The following is a 12682-nucleotide window of genomic DNA, read 5'->3' as shown; positions in this document are numbered from 1 at the left end:
AATTATGCTTATTAAGACTTAATCAACATTGAATCTTGAACTCTTGGTTTGTATTCTGTTTTACTAGAAACTAATTTGTGGCTTGAAAAAAATTCCAATAAATATGATGAAATCTTGAATTTATAAATTCTTATACCTGAGATTTACTCATTACTGACTCTTTACTTTTAATTCCAGTTATGACAAGCTATCCTTCTCTGGTCAGGGTGGCAGTAAGACAGAATAGTATCTTCAGCATTCAACAGTTTTTTTACTATGTGTTATGTGCAAAGCCACAGCCTGACAGTTATGCAATAATGGTTTTATTTGAACTTTTTAAGACAAGATTTGATCAGTAATTAGAAAAACCAGTTTGACTATTCACAATAGCAAAGATATGGAATCAACCTAGATGCCCATCAATGGTGGATTGGATAAAGAAAATGTAGTACATATACACCACGGAATACTATGCAGCCAAAAAAGCAATGAAATCATGTCCTTTGCAGCAATGTGGTTGCAGCTGGAGGCCATTATCCTAAATGAATTAATGCAGAAACAGAAAGACAAATATTGCATGTTCTCACTTATAAGTGGGAGCTAAATGTTAGGTACACAGGGATGTAAAGATGAGAATGTAGACACTGGGGACTCCAAAAGAAAGGAGGGAGAGAGTGGGGAAAGGGCTGAAAAATGACCTATTCTGTACTATGTTCACTATTTGGGTTACAGGTTCAGTTGAAGCCCAAACCTCAGCATCATGCATATCTATTTAACAAACCTGCACATGTACTCCCAGAATATAAAACCAAAAAAAGGAAATATCAGCTTAAACAAAGAATATGACATTTTTATAGTAAGAGCAGCCATTTCATCTGGCAAATGGAAATTAATAAATAAGTCACTTGATATATATTAGTTATCAGTATTAAAATAATTATGAATCACAACAAAGCCTACTCAATGCTGTAATTTCAGTTCTTCATACTTGTCATTTTATAGACCCATTTGAAAAATAATAGCTTTTGAAAATAATATCAAGCATAAAATTATGCTAGACACATGAATGACTGTCTTTGAAAATGACTAGACAACTGGAGAGTGCAGCAATCAACTACTGCTCAATTAATACTTCATAAATATAATTTCACTGTTTCAGTAGTATTCTGACTACTTACTATGTTTTCCTTTACATTTGTAATTTAATACATTGGTTTGTTCAAATTCCTGCCATGGACAGGAATTTTATACTTTATTTTCTTATAATATTTACTTGATATAAAGAATTTCAGTGACCTTTTGTTTTGTTTATAGGCAAAAGCTCTTCCTAGGAGATCTAGCCAACTACCAATTATGAAATAAAGAAACGTAGTGGTAAATTCTTGATAACAAATTCATTTCATACAGGATTACTGACTGAAATATCAATATTTTTTATCAGATATCCATAAATATTTTACTTGAGAATAAATTACATCTTTTACTATTGCATTAACTTGTTTATTTGCCAAAAGTTTTGGGAATGATATTGATAAATCCCACAGGCTGTTTCTATTTAAAGATTGATCTGATTTATTCTGAGAGTAAGATTGTGTCATATCTATTTAAAACAGCCAGAACTGTTATGGACTATTTAAAGTAGAAAAAAGGTTTAATTCAGTGCAGTTATGGGCTTGTAATTGTTTAACAATAGTCTCTCCAGAAAAAAAAAAAAGTGATTTGTAACATTTGACAATTTATCGGATGTAAATTCTCCTACTAAGGACAATTTTAAGCTACCAATATAATGCCAATGAATTAGGAGATAGGAAGGAATAAATGGAATCACTTTCAAGTGCCTTTAAGAGTTCATAGTATTAACCAGCAGACTACGAAACGTGATGAAGTTTTTTTAACTCAGATTTTACAATGCGGTAAATACACTACTATATTCTCCAAACTATACATTTTTAAAATGTATGGTATTTTGTATTTAGGGATCAGAAGTTATTCTGCAGCAAAAATTAACCTTAAAAAAGGCATTCCTTATATTACTTGCACAATATTAATCTTTATAATTTTACCATACTAGTCTACCCAAAGAATTATTCAAGATTCTCCTCCTGTTCATTATAATCATACTCCATTTCCTTACAACTAATCTGGTTTCATCATACTCTTGCAAATACCAGCTGAGTCTTCTGCTTTTTTCTATTTCTTTCATCCTCTATTGATGTAAAATAATCCCATGCACTTTCTTCCCAACATTCCTAAGTATCTAAATACTAGTATATACCCATACAAGAGACTACAAAACAGCAATAACAACACAACAACATGTTTTTAAAAGTAAATTTGATGATACAAGGACTTCTTATTATACTAGTAGTCACTATCTAAAATATAAGTAGTATGAATGTTATAAAGGAAAATACATCAAAACGCAATCATCTTTAACAATTAAAAAAATAAAGTAACTCTATCTCTCTCAACATCATACTCATAAAGTAGTGTCTATATATCCCCTTCATTATAAATGTCTTTGGTATGCATTCTTTCTGTGATTGAGGATTTTGCATGTAATGTATTGGATTACAAACTAAAACATCACACTACTCAAGAGTGAAGTGTTCATTAAGTCAATAGAAGTGTTATTAGATAATTGGTTAAATCAAATAAGAATGTAGCTCTAGAAAGGATTAATTAAAATTTTAAAATGACATGGCTAAACTAGTTTACAGTCCCACCAACAGTGTAAAAGTGTCCTATTTCTCCACATCCTCTCCAGCACCTGTTGTTTCCTGACTTTTTAATGGTCGTCGTTCTAACTGGTATGAGATGGTATCTCATTGTGGTTTTGATTTGCATTTCTCTGATGGCCAGAGATGATGAGCATTTTTTCATGTGTCTTTTGGCTGCATAAATGTCTTCTTTTGAGAAGTGTCTGTTCATATCCTTCGCCCACTTTTTGATGAGGTTGTTTGTTTTTTTCTTGTAAATTTGTTTGAGTTCTTTGTAGATTCTGGAAATTAGCCCTTTGTCAAATGAGTAGATTGCAAAAGTCTTCTCCCATTCTGTAGGTTGCCTGTTCACTCTGATGGTTGTTTCTTTTGCTGTGCAGAAGCTCTTTAGTTTAATTAGATCCCATTTGTCAATTTTGGCTTTTGTTGCCATTGCTTTTGGTGTTTTAGACATGAAGACCTTGCCCATGCCTATGTCTTGAATGGTATTGCCTAGGTTTTCTTCTAGGGTTTTTATGGTTTTAGGTCTAACATTCTAACATTTAAGGAAGATAGTGTGGCGATTCCTCAAGGATCTAGAACAAGAAATACCATTTGACCCAGCCATCCCATTACTGGGTATCTACCCAAAGGATTATAAATCATACTGCTATAAAGACACATGCACACGTATGTTTATTGCAGCAGTATTCACAATAGCAAAGACTTGGAACCAACCCAAATGTCCAACAATGATAGACTGGATTAAGAAAATGTGGCACATATACACCATGGAATACTATGCAGCCATAAAAAATGATGAGTTCATGTCCTTTGTAGGGACATGGATGAAGCTGGAAACCATCATTCTCAGCAAACTATCACAAGGTCAAAAAACCAAACACCGCATGTTCTCACTCACAGGTGGGAACTGAACCATGAGAACACTTGGACACAGGAAGGGGAACATCACACACTGGGGCCTGTTGTGGGGTGGGGAGAGGGGGGAGGGATAGCATTAGGAGATATACCTAATGTAAATGATGAGTTAATGGGTGCAACACACCAATATGGCACATGTATATACATGTAACAAACCTGCACGTTGTGCACATGTACCCTAGAACTTAAAGTATTAAAAAAAAAGCCAAAAAAAAAAGACATGGCTATCTACTTGAATGATGGTATTGCAGATGTTCCAAAGAATAATAGAGATATGCAAAAAATGGCAGTGCTAGAGTAAACTTACTGCTGCAAACACTTATAAAAGAACAATCTCTAATAAATATCTTAAACTTTTCACTTAAGAAACTACAAAAAGAACAAACTAAATTCAAAGCAGTGAGAAGTAAGTAAATAATGAGTGGAACACAAATAAATGAAATATAGAAAAAATAGAGATAACCAATGAAACCAAAAGTGCAACCTTTGAATAGACACATAGAATCAACAAAAAATAAAAATCGAAGAAAGATAAACTAAACAAAGAAGACAGAAAAGCGCTGAAGTTCTGAATTTCAAGAATAAAGGGAGACCCTATAAGCATAAAGAGGATTATAAGGGAATTTGATGAACGACTGTATGTCAACAAATTGACATGAACCAGATGAAACAGAAAATTTCCTAGAAAGATACAAACTATGAAAACTGACTCCAAAATAAGAGGAATATCTGAATAGATGTATAACAAGAGATTAAATTAGTAATCAAACAATCCACTACAAAGAAAAAACAAGTCTCAGAGGGCTTCACTCGTGAATTCAAACTTTTAAACATGAATATTTCACAAACTTTTGCAAACAGGAGGAGAGGACACTTTTCCACATCATTCTATGAAGTATCAATGAAGTATTACTATGAAGTATCTGTGAAGTTATCTATGAAGTATTACTCTGATACCAAAATCAGAGAAAGATATCAAATATAAAGAAAACTATAGATGAATATTACTTCTAGATATAAAAGCAAAATTTTCAATATATACTAGCAAATTTAATCCAGTAACATACAAAAATTAGACAACATGACCAAGTGCGACTTGTCACAGGAATGTGAGATTAGTTTAACATCTCAAAATCAGTAACTGTAAGACTCCATATTGATAGAATAAAGGATTAAAAATGTGATTATCTCACTAGAACAAGAAACAAAATTTGACAAAAAAATTGAAAAACATTTTCATGATAAAAAATACTCAGCAAAATAGGATAAAGGAATTACCACCTTCATCTGATAAAGAACACTTAGAAAAAAACTATAAATAACATTATACATACTGACATAAGAGTGAACACTTTTCTCCTAAGGTCAGGAAAAAAACAGGATTGTCTACTCTCCCCAGTAGAGTGCAACATTGTACTAAAGGTTAGAACCAGAGCACTTAAACAAGTAAAAGAAATAAAATACACATGTTAGAAAGAAGTAAAACTATCTCTGCATATTGATGCCATGATCCTGTACATAGATAAGCCTAAGGAATCCTTACTAAGATACTATTATAATTTAAAAAGGGGGAGAAGATGGCTGACTAGAAGCAACTTTTGTGTGCTGCTGTCATGGAGCGAAGAAAAAACTGTGAATGGACACTAGTTCTTCAAGTGGAGCAACCAGGTGGATACATTGGGATTCATCAAGGAAACAGTGTGACCAACAGGGAATGGAGAAGAGTGAGATAGTACAGCTGCCCGCCCAGGAGTGGCACGGAACCAGGGGACTCCTTCAACCACAGGTAAATGGTGAGTGAGTGAGGCCACAGGGACCCACACTTTTGCCATGGGCTTCTGCATCCCTGGGCCCAGAACATTCTTTGTAAGCCCTACAGCTGAGGCCTCCAGACTGACAAAGAGAGCTACATGGAATCTAGAGCTGGCACTCAGGCTCGTATGGAGTCCCAGGAGCCTTGGATCTCCAGGCATCCCCATGCCAGTGGCTGAAGTTCCCCAACAGTGGACAAAGATAAGGCCCACTGGCCTGGGACACTAGTGTGGCCACTCCAGCCACGCCTGAGTTTTCTGGCCAGGAGCAGCTCCGCTCTTTCCTGGGATTGAGCTCTCTAAGGGAGAGGCAGGCAGCCATTTTCACTGTGCCACAGACCTCTGTTGCCCTTAGGCTTGGGAGAGTGTGAGTGACTAGGGACTGTTGCAGATTCCCAGCACAGCTCAACTCCCTTACAGAAAAGTAGCCAAACTGTTTTCCACGTGGGTCCATGACCCAGCTGCTCCTCTCTGGGCAGGACCTTCTGACATGTGACTTCAGCCACCCCTCGCCTAGGCTTTTGGACCAGTAGCAGCTTTGCACTTCCCTGAGACAGAACTCCCAGAAAGAGAGGCAGGCCACATTTTTGCTGCTCTACAACCCGCCCTCCTGTTGCCTTTAGGCTTCAGAGGGAGTGCAGTGATTAGGGACTATCACGGAACCCCTAGCCAGTCCAGCCACCTTATGAAAAAGTGGCCACTGTTGTTTCCCATGTGTGTCCCTAACCTTGCTGCTCCTCGCTGGGCAGGGCCTCCTGACTGGGACCTAGCCACATCCCAACTAGGTTCTTGGGCAGCAGCAGCTCTGTGGTTCCCTGGGACAGAGCTCCCAGGCACGCTGCCATTTTTGCTACCCCACAACGCTCACTCCTATTTCCCTTAGGCTCAGGAGGGAGCATAGTGGTTGGGGATTGACCTGGATTCCCAGCACAGCACAGCAGCCTTATGGAAAGTGACTAGAGTGTTTTCCACGCGGGTCATCACCTCCTTTACTCTTCTCTGGGCAACACCTCTTATGTTGGGCCTCCATCACAATCACCCTGCCCCACCTGAACACTTCAGTTGGTGACAGATCTGTGTTTCTCTGGGGAGGAAAGCACAGAGACAACCCATAGCCCCTCCGCCATTGCAACTGCACTGGTATTGCCTTTACTGCCCTCAGGCTGGGTAAGGGGAAAAGGTCCTGGTCACTATGCTGGAACATCCAGCATGTTGCAGCCACCACAGAGAGAGGAGCCCAGGCTCTCTTCCCTGTGAGCCCCTACCACCCAGTGTTTACCAAGCAAGACCACCAGCTCTAGACCTCAGAACAGCTGTCCTACACCCAGCTGAGCATTCCCACTTCTGGTGGCTCTGTGTTTCCCTGGAGAAGGGTCTCCAAGAGACAATCAACAGCCCCCCAGACACTGCCACAGCAGCAGTTTTGCCCCTGCTGCCTCTGCACTGGAGAAGAAACAAAGAGCCTGAGGGCTTTAGTCTGACTTTCAGCACAACACAGTCACCATATGGAGAGGAGCCCAGTCTCTTTTCCCTGTGAGCCCTAAACCATCTGCTCTTCATCAAGTGGGGCTCTCACCTCAGTTCAGAGGTGCAGCCATCCTACTATCTGGCTAAACATTACCAGTAGCAGCATTTCTGCATTTCTCTGAGGTAGAGCTCTAAGAGTCAACTGAAAGCCCCGCTGCCATTAGCTCTGCAGTGGTACTGCCCTTGCTGCCCTTGGACTGGGAAAGGAGCAAAGATGCTGAGTGCTTTAATCACACCTCCAGTAAGCCACAGCCACCTTAAGGAGGAGAGGCCAGTTTGTCTTCCCCGCAAATCCCCTGCACAGCCTGCTCACACAAGGCAGGGCCTCCTGGCTTGGGCCCACAATGCAGCCTTGCTGCACTAGGCTGAGGAGTTGGTAGTGGCTCTGGATTTCTATGGAGTGGAGCCACAAGAGGCAAATGAAAGGTCCTCTGCCACAGCCACTGCCAAGTTTCCTTCCCCTGCTCCCTTTAAGCTAAGGAAGGGACATAAAGCCTGAGGTCACACTAGGGCTGTTGTCTGCAGGCTGGAAGTGCCATTGTGAGATCTATAGCCAGCACTTGATTGGGAGAGGAGCCCACACATTCAGAGCATTGAGAGGGAACACGAGTGTTATCATGAGGAAATACAGAAGAGCCACATGGCTGAGCAAGAGCCTACCTACTGGCCATTATGCTTAAATGCCATCTACTGGGTCACAGATGAAAACTTCAACACCAAAAATACATTGCTAATATACCACCCTGTGAAACCAAGTACAAGAACTCAGCTACAAATAAAGATCCTACACAAAGCCTTCAACCCCTGAAAACATCCAGAAAAGGAGTCAACTGACTTTACTCAAATTATGCCACAGTTGAAGGAACATCAGCCTACAGAGATGAGAAGGAACCAGCACAAGAACTCTGGCAACTCAAAAAGCAGGAATGTCATTTTTCCTCCAAATGAACACACTAGTTGCCCAGCAAGGGTTCTTAACCAGGCTTAAATGGCTAAAATGATAGAAATAGAATTCAGAATATGGATAGGAACGAAGATTATCAAGATTCAGGAGAAAGTTGAAACCCAATCCTAGGAATCTAAGGATTATAATAAAATGATAAGTTGATAGACAAAATGGCCATTATAAGAAAGAACAAACTGATCTGAAAGAGCTGTAAACAACAACATAAAAAACACCACAAGAATGTCATCATGTGATTTCAAATATTAGCAGCAGAATAGACCATGCTGAGGAAAGAATCTTAGCGCTCAAAGACTGGTACTTTGACTAACTCAATCAGATAAAAATAAAGAAAAAAGAGTAAAAAAGACTGACTAAAACCTCTAAGAAACATGGGATTACATAAACAGACCAAATCTATGACTTATTGGGATCCCTGGAAAAGATGGTGAGAAAGCATGCAACTTGGTAAACATATTTCAGTATATGAGCCATGAAAATTTCTATTTTCCATTTGCTTCCCCGACCTCACTAGAGAGACCAACAGTTAAATTCAGGGAATGCAGAGAATCCCTGCAAGGTAATACACAAGGATACTATCCCCAAGACACATAATCATCAGATTCTCAAAGGTCAAAAGGAAACAAAAAACATAAAAGGCAGCTACAGAGAAAGGGTAAGCCACCTACAATGGGAAACCAATCAGGATAACAGTGGAACTATCAGCAGAAACCCTACAAGCCAGAAAAAAATGAGAGGTCTATATTCAGCATCCTTAAAGAAAAGAATTTCCAACCAAGAATTTTATATCTACCCAAACTAAGATTAATAAGCAAAGGAGAAATAAGATGCGTTTCAAAAAAGCAAATGTTAAAGGAATTTATTACCATCATACCTGTTTTACAAGAGGTTCTGAAAAGAGTATTAAATACGGAAAGGAAAGACCATTATCAGCCACTACAAGAGCACACTTAAATATACAGGCCATTGACACTAAAAAGCAACCAGGCAAACAAGTATGCTAATAACCAGCTAACAACATGATGACAGGATTAAATCCACACATATCAATATTAACTTTGAATGTAAATAGGCCAAATGCCCCAATTAAAAGGTACAGATTGACAAGCTGGATAATGACATAAAACCCAATGGAATGCTATCTTCAAGAGACCTATCTCAAATATCTGAAATGCAATGGCACTCATAGCCTCAAAGTAAAGGGATACAGAAAAATCTGTTAAGAAAATGGAAAATAGAAAGAAATGAGGGTAGCTATGTGACCTTCAGAAAAAAAAAAGATTTTAAATCAAAAAAGATCAAAAAAGACAAAGAGAGGTATTACATAATGGTAAAGGGTTAAATTCAACAAGAAGACCTAACTATCCTTAATATATATGCACCCAACACAGTAGCACTCAGATTCACAAAGCAAGTTCTTAGACACCTACAAAGAGACTTACATTACTACACAATAAAATTGGGAGACTTCAACACCCATCTGACAGTATTAGATCATCGAGGCAGAAAATTAATAAAGATGTTTCAGGACCTGAACTCAATACTTCACAAAATGGACCCAATAGACATGTACAGAATGCTCTACCCCAAAACGAATATACATTTTTCTTATCACCACATGGCACATATTCTAAAACCAACCACCTAATTGAACATAAAACAATTTTCATTGTATTAGAAAAAAAAAACAAAAACATACCAACCACACTCTCAAATGACCACATAATGAAAATAGAAGTCAATATAGGGTAGAGCAAGATGGCAAAATGGGAATCTCTATCAATCATCCTGCCAACAAGGACACCAAGTTAACAACAATCTACACAGAAAAAAAAAACACCTTCATAAGAACCAAAAATTAGGCAAGCACCCATAGTACCTGGTTTTAACTTCATATCACTGAAAGAGGCACTGAACACCACCCGTCACCCACCCCAGCAGCCACAGCACAGTGTGGAGAGTGTCTCTGGATGCTGGGGGAGGAAGAGCACAGCAATTGTGAGGCATTCAACTCAGTGCTGTCCTGTTAGTTCAGAAAGAAAAACCAGACCAAACTCAGGTGATGCCCACCCATGGAGGGAGCATTTAAAACAGCCTTAACCAGAGGGAAATTGCAGGTCCTAGCAGTCTGAACTTGAGTGTCTGCAAATCTTACCAAGGAGGGCTACAACACTCTTTGTCTCCATGTAAACTTGAAAGGCAGTCTAGGCCATAAGGACTGCAAATCTTAGATGAGTCATAGGGCTGAATTAAGCCCAGAGACAGTGGACTATGGGGACACATGACATACTCAGACAGCAGCCATGGTGGCTAGGGGAGTGCTGATATTGCTCTTCCCCTAATCCCAGGATGCACAGTTCAAAGCTCCAAAAGAGACCATTTTCTTCTCCTCAAGGAGAGGAGAAGAAAGAGTGGAGAGGACTCTGTCTTCCATCTAGGATGCCAGCTCAGCCACAGTAGGATAGGGTACCAGTCAGAGTCATGAGGTCCTAGCTCCAAGACCACATTTTTAGACATATCCTGGGCCAGAAGAGAATCTGCTGCCTTGAAGAAAGGGACCTAGTCCTGCCAGCATTCATTATCTGCTAACAGATGTGCCCTTGGGCCCTTAATAACTAGCAGTGACAACTAGGTACTACATTAAGGGATGTGGGTGAGTTTATGAGACTTGTTGGTTTCGAATGAGACTTAGCACATCACCAGCTCTAGGGCAAACATCGATAAGGGGCAAAACATATGGCTATGGGACAAAACTCCTTCTGCTTGAGAAAAGCAGAGGGAAAATAAAAGGGACTTTGTCTTTCACTTTAGGTACCAGCATGGCAACAAGGGAGCAGAGCACCAAGTAAGATCTTGGGGTCTTGAATTTCAGGACTTTACTCTTGGATGGCATTTCTGAATCTGCCCTGGGCCAGAGGGGAGCCCACTTCCCTGAAGGGTGAGTCCCAGGACAGGTAGCAATCAAAACAAACTGTATTAGACCTTGGGCCTTACGGGAATATCAGCGATAGTCTGGCAGTACTCCTTGTGGCCTGGGATGGTGGTGGCTATGGGGTGAGGCTCCTCTGCCTTTGAAAAGGGGAGGAAAGAGTGAGAAGAACTGCATCATGTTGTTTATGGGCCAGCTCAGCTGCAATACAATAGAACACCAGATAGACTTCTAAGGTTTTTGACTCTAGTCCCTTACTCCTGGACAGGACTTCTGAATCCACCTGGTGCCTACAGGACCTTGCCACCCTGAAGGGAAGGACTCAGGCCTGGCTGGCATTGCTACCTGCTGGCTGGAGAGCCACAGGGTCTTTAGCAAGCATAGTAAGTAGCCAGGGCTTGTTTACAGCAGGACTTGGGTGAGACCCAGGGCTGTGCTGCCTTCAGGTCTGACCCAGTGCAATTTTAGTGGTAGTAGCCACAGAGGTGCTTGTACCACTTCTATCCCACCTATAGGTGGCTCAGAGAGAGAGAGACAGAGACACACAGAGAGAGAGGCTCTGAATGTGTGGGAGAAAGTAAGGGACAAGAACAAGAGTCTCTGCCTGGTAATCCAGAGAATTCTCCTGGATCTTGTCCAATATCATCAAGGTGCTACCTCTATCAGTTTGCAAGAACCACAGTGTTACTGTGCTTGGGCTGCTCCCTAAGGCAGAAACAGCTTAGATCGTAACACCCAAATCTTTTCAAGTATCTGTAAAGCCTTCCCCAAAAGGATGGCTACAAATAAGCCTATACAGTGAAGACTACAATAAATCTTTAACTTTTAAATGCACAGACACCAAAGAACATTTACCAGAATCAACATCATCCAGAAATACCTGACATCACCAAATCAACTAAATAAGGCACCAGGGACCAAACCTGGAGAAACAGAGATATGTGACCTTCCTTTCAGATAGATACTTCAAAATAGTTTGGTTGACAAACACCGCATATCTCACTCATAGGTGGGAAGTGAACAATGAGAACACATGGACACAGGAAGAGGAACATCACACTCTGGGGACTGTTGTGGGGTGGGGGGAGGGGGGAGGGATAGCATTGGGAGATATACCTAAAGTATAATAAAAAAAAAATAGTTTGGTTGAGGAAACTCAATGAAATTTAAGGAAACAGAGAAGGAATTCAAAATTGTATCAGATAAATTTAACAAAGAGATTAAAATAACTAAAAAGATTCAAGCAGAAACTTTGGAGCTGAAAAATGCAATTATGCAATTGGCATGCTAAAGAATGCATCAGAGTCCTTTAATAGTAGAATGGATCAAACAGAAGAACTAGTGAGCTTGAAGACAGGCTACTTTAAAATATACAATCAGAGAAGATAATAGAAAAAGAATAAAAGGCAATTAAGCACTCCTATAAGATCTAGAAAATAGCCACAAAAGGGAAAATCTAAGAGTTTTTTGCCTCAAAGAGAAGATAGAGATAAATAGGGGTAGAAAGTTTATTCAAAAAGATAATAACAGATAACTTTCCAGACCTAGAGAAAGATATTAATATCCAAGAAAGGTATAGAACACTAAGCAGATTTAACCCAAAGAAGACTATCTCAAAGCATTGAATAATTAAACTCCCAAAGGTAAAAAATAAAGCAAGGATCCTAAAAGCAGCAAAAGAAAAGAAACAAACAACATACAATGGAGTTCCAATACTTCTGGCAGCAAACTTTTCAGTGGAAACCTTACAAACCAGAAGAGAGTGGCATGACATATTTAAAATCCTGAAGGAAAAAAATCTTTTATGCTAAAATAGTATATCTTGTGAGAA

Source organism: Pongo abelii, chromosome 4 (assembly GCF_028885655.2).
Source record: "Pongo abelii isolate AG06213 chromosome 4, NHGRI_mPonAbe1-v2.0_pri, whole genome shotgun sequence".
Lineage (NCBI taxonomy): Eukaryota > Metazoa > Chordata > Mammalia > Primates > Hominidae > Pongo > Pongo abelii.
The sequence above is the reverse complement of the archived record's forward strand: the minus strand, read 5'-3'. Positions refer to the sequence as shown.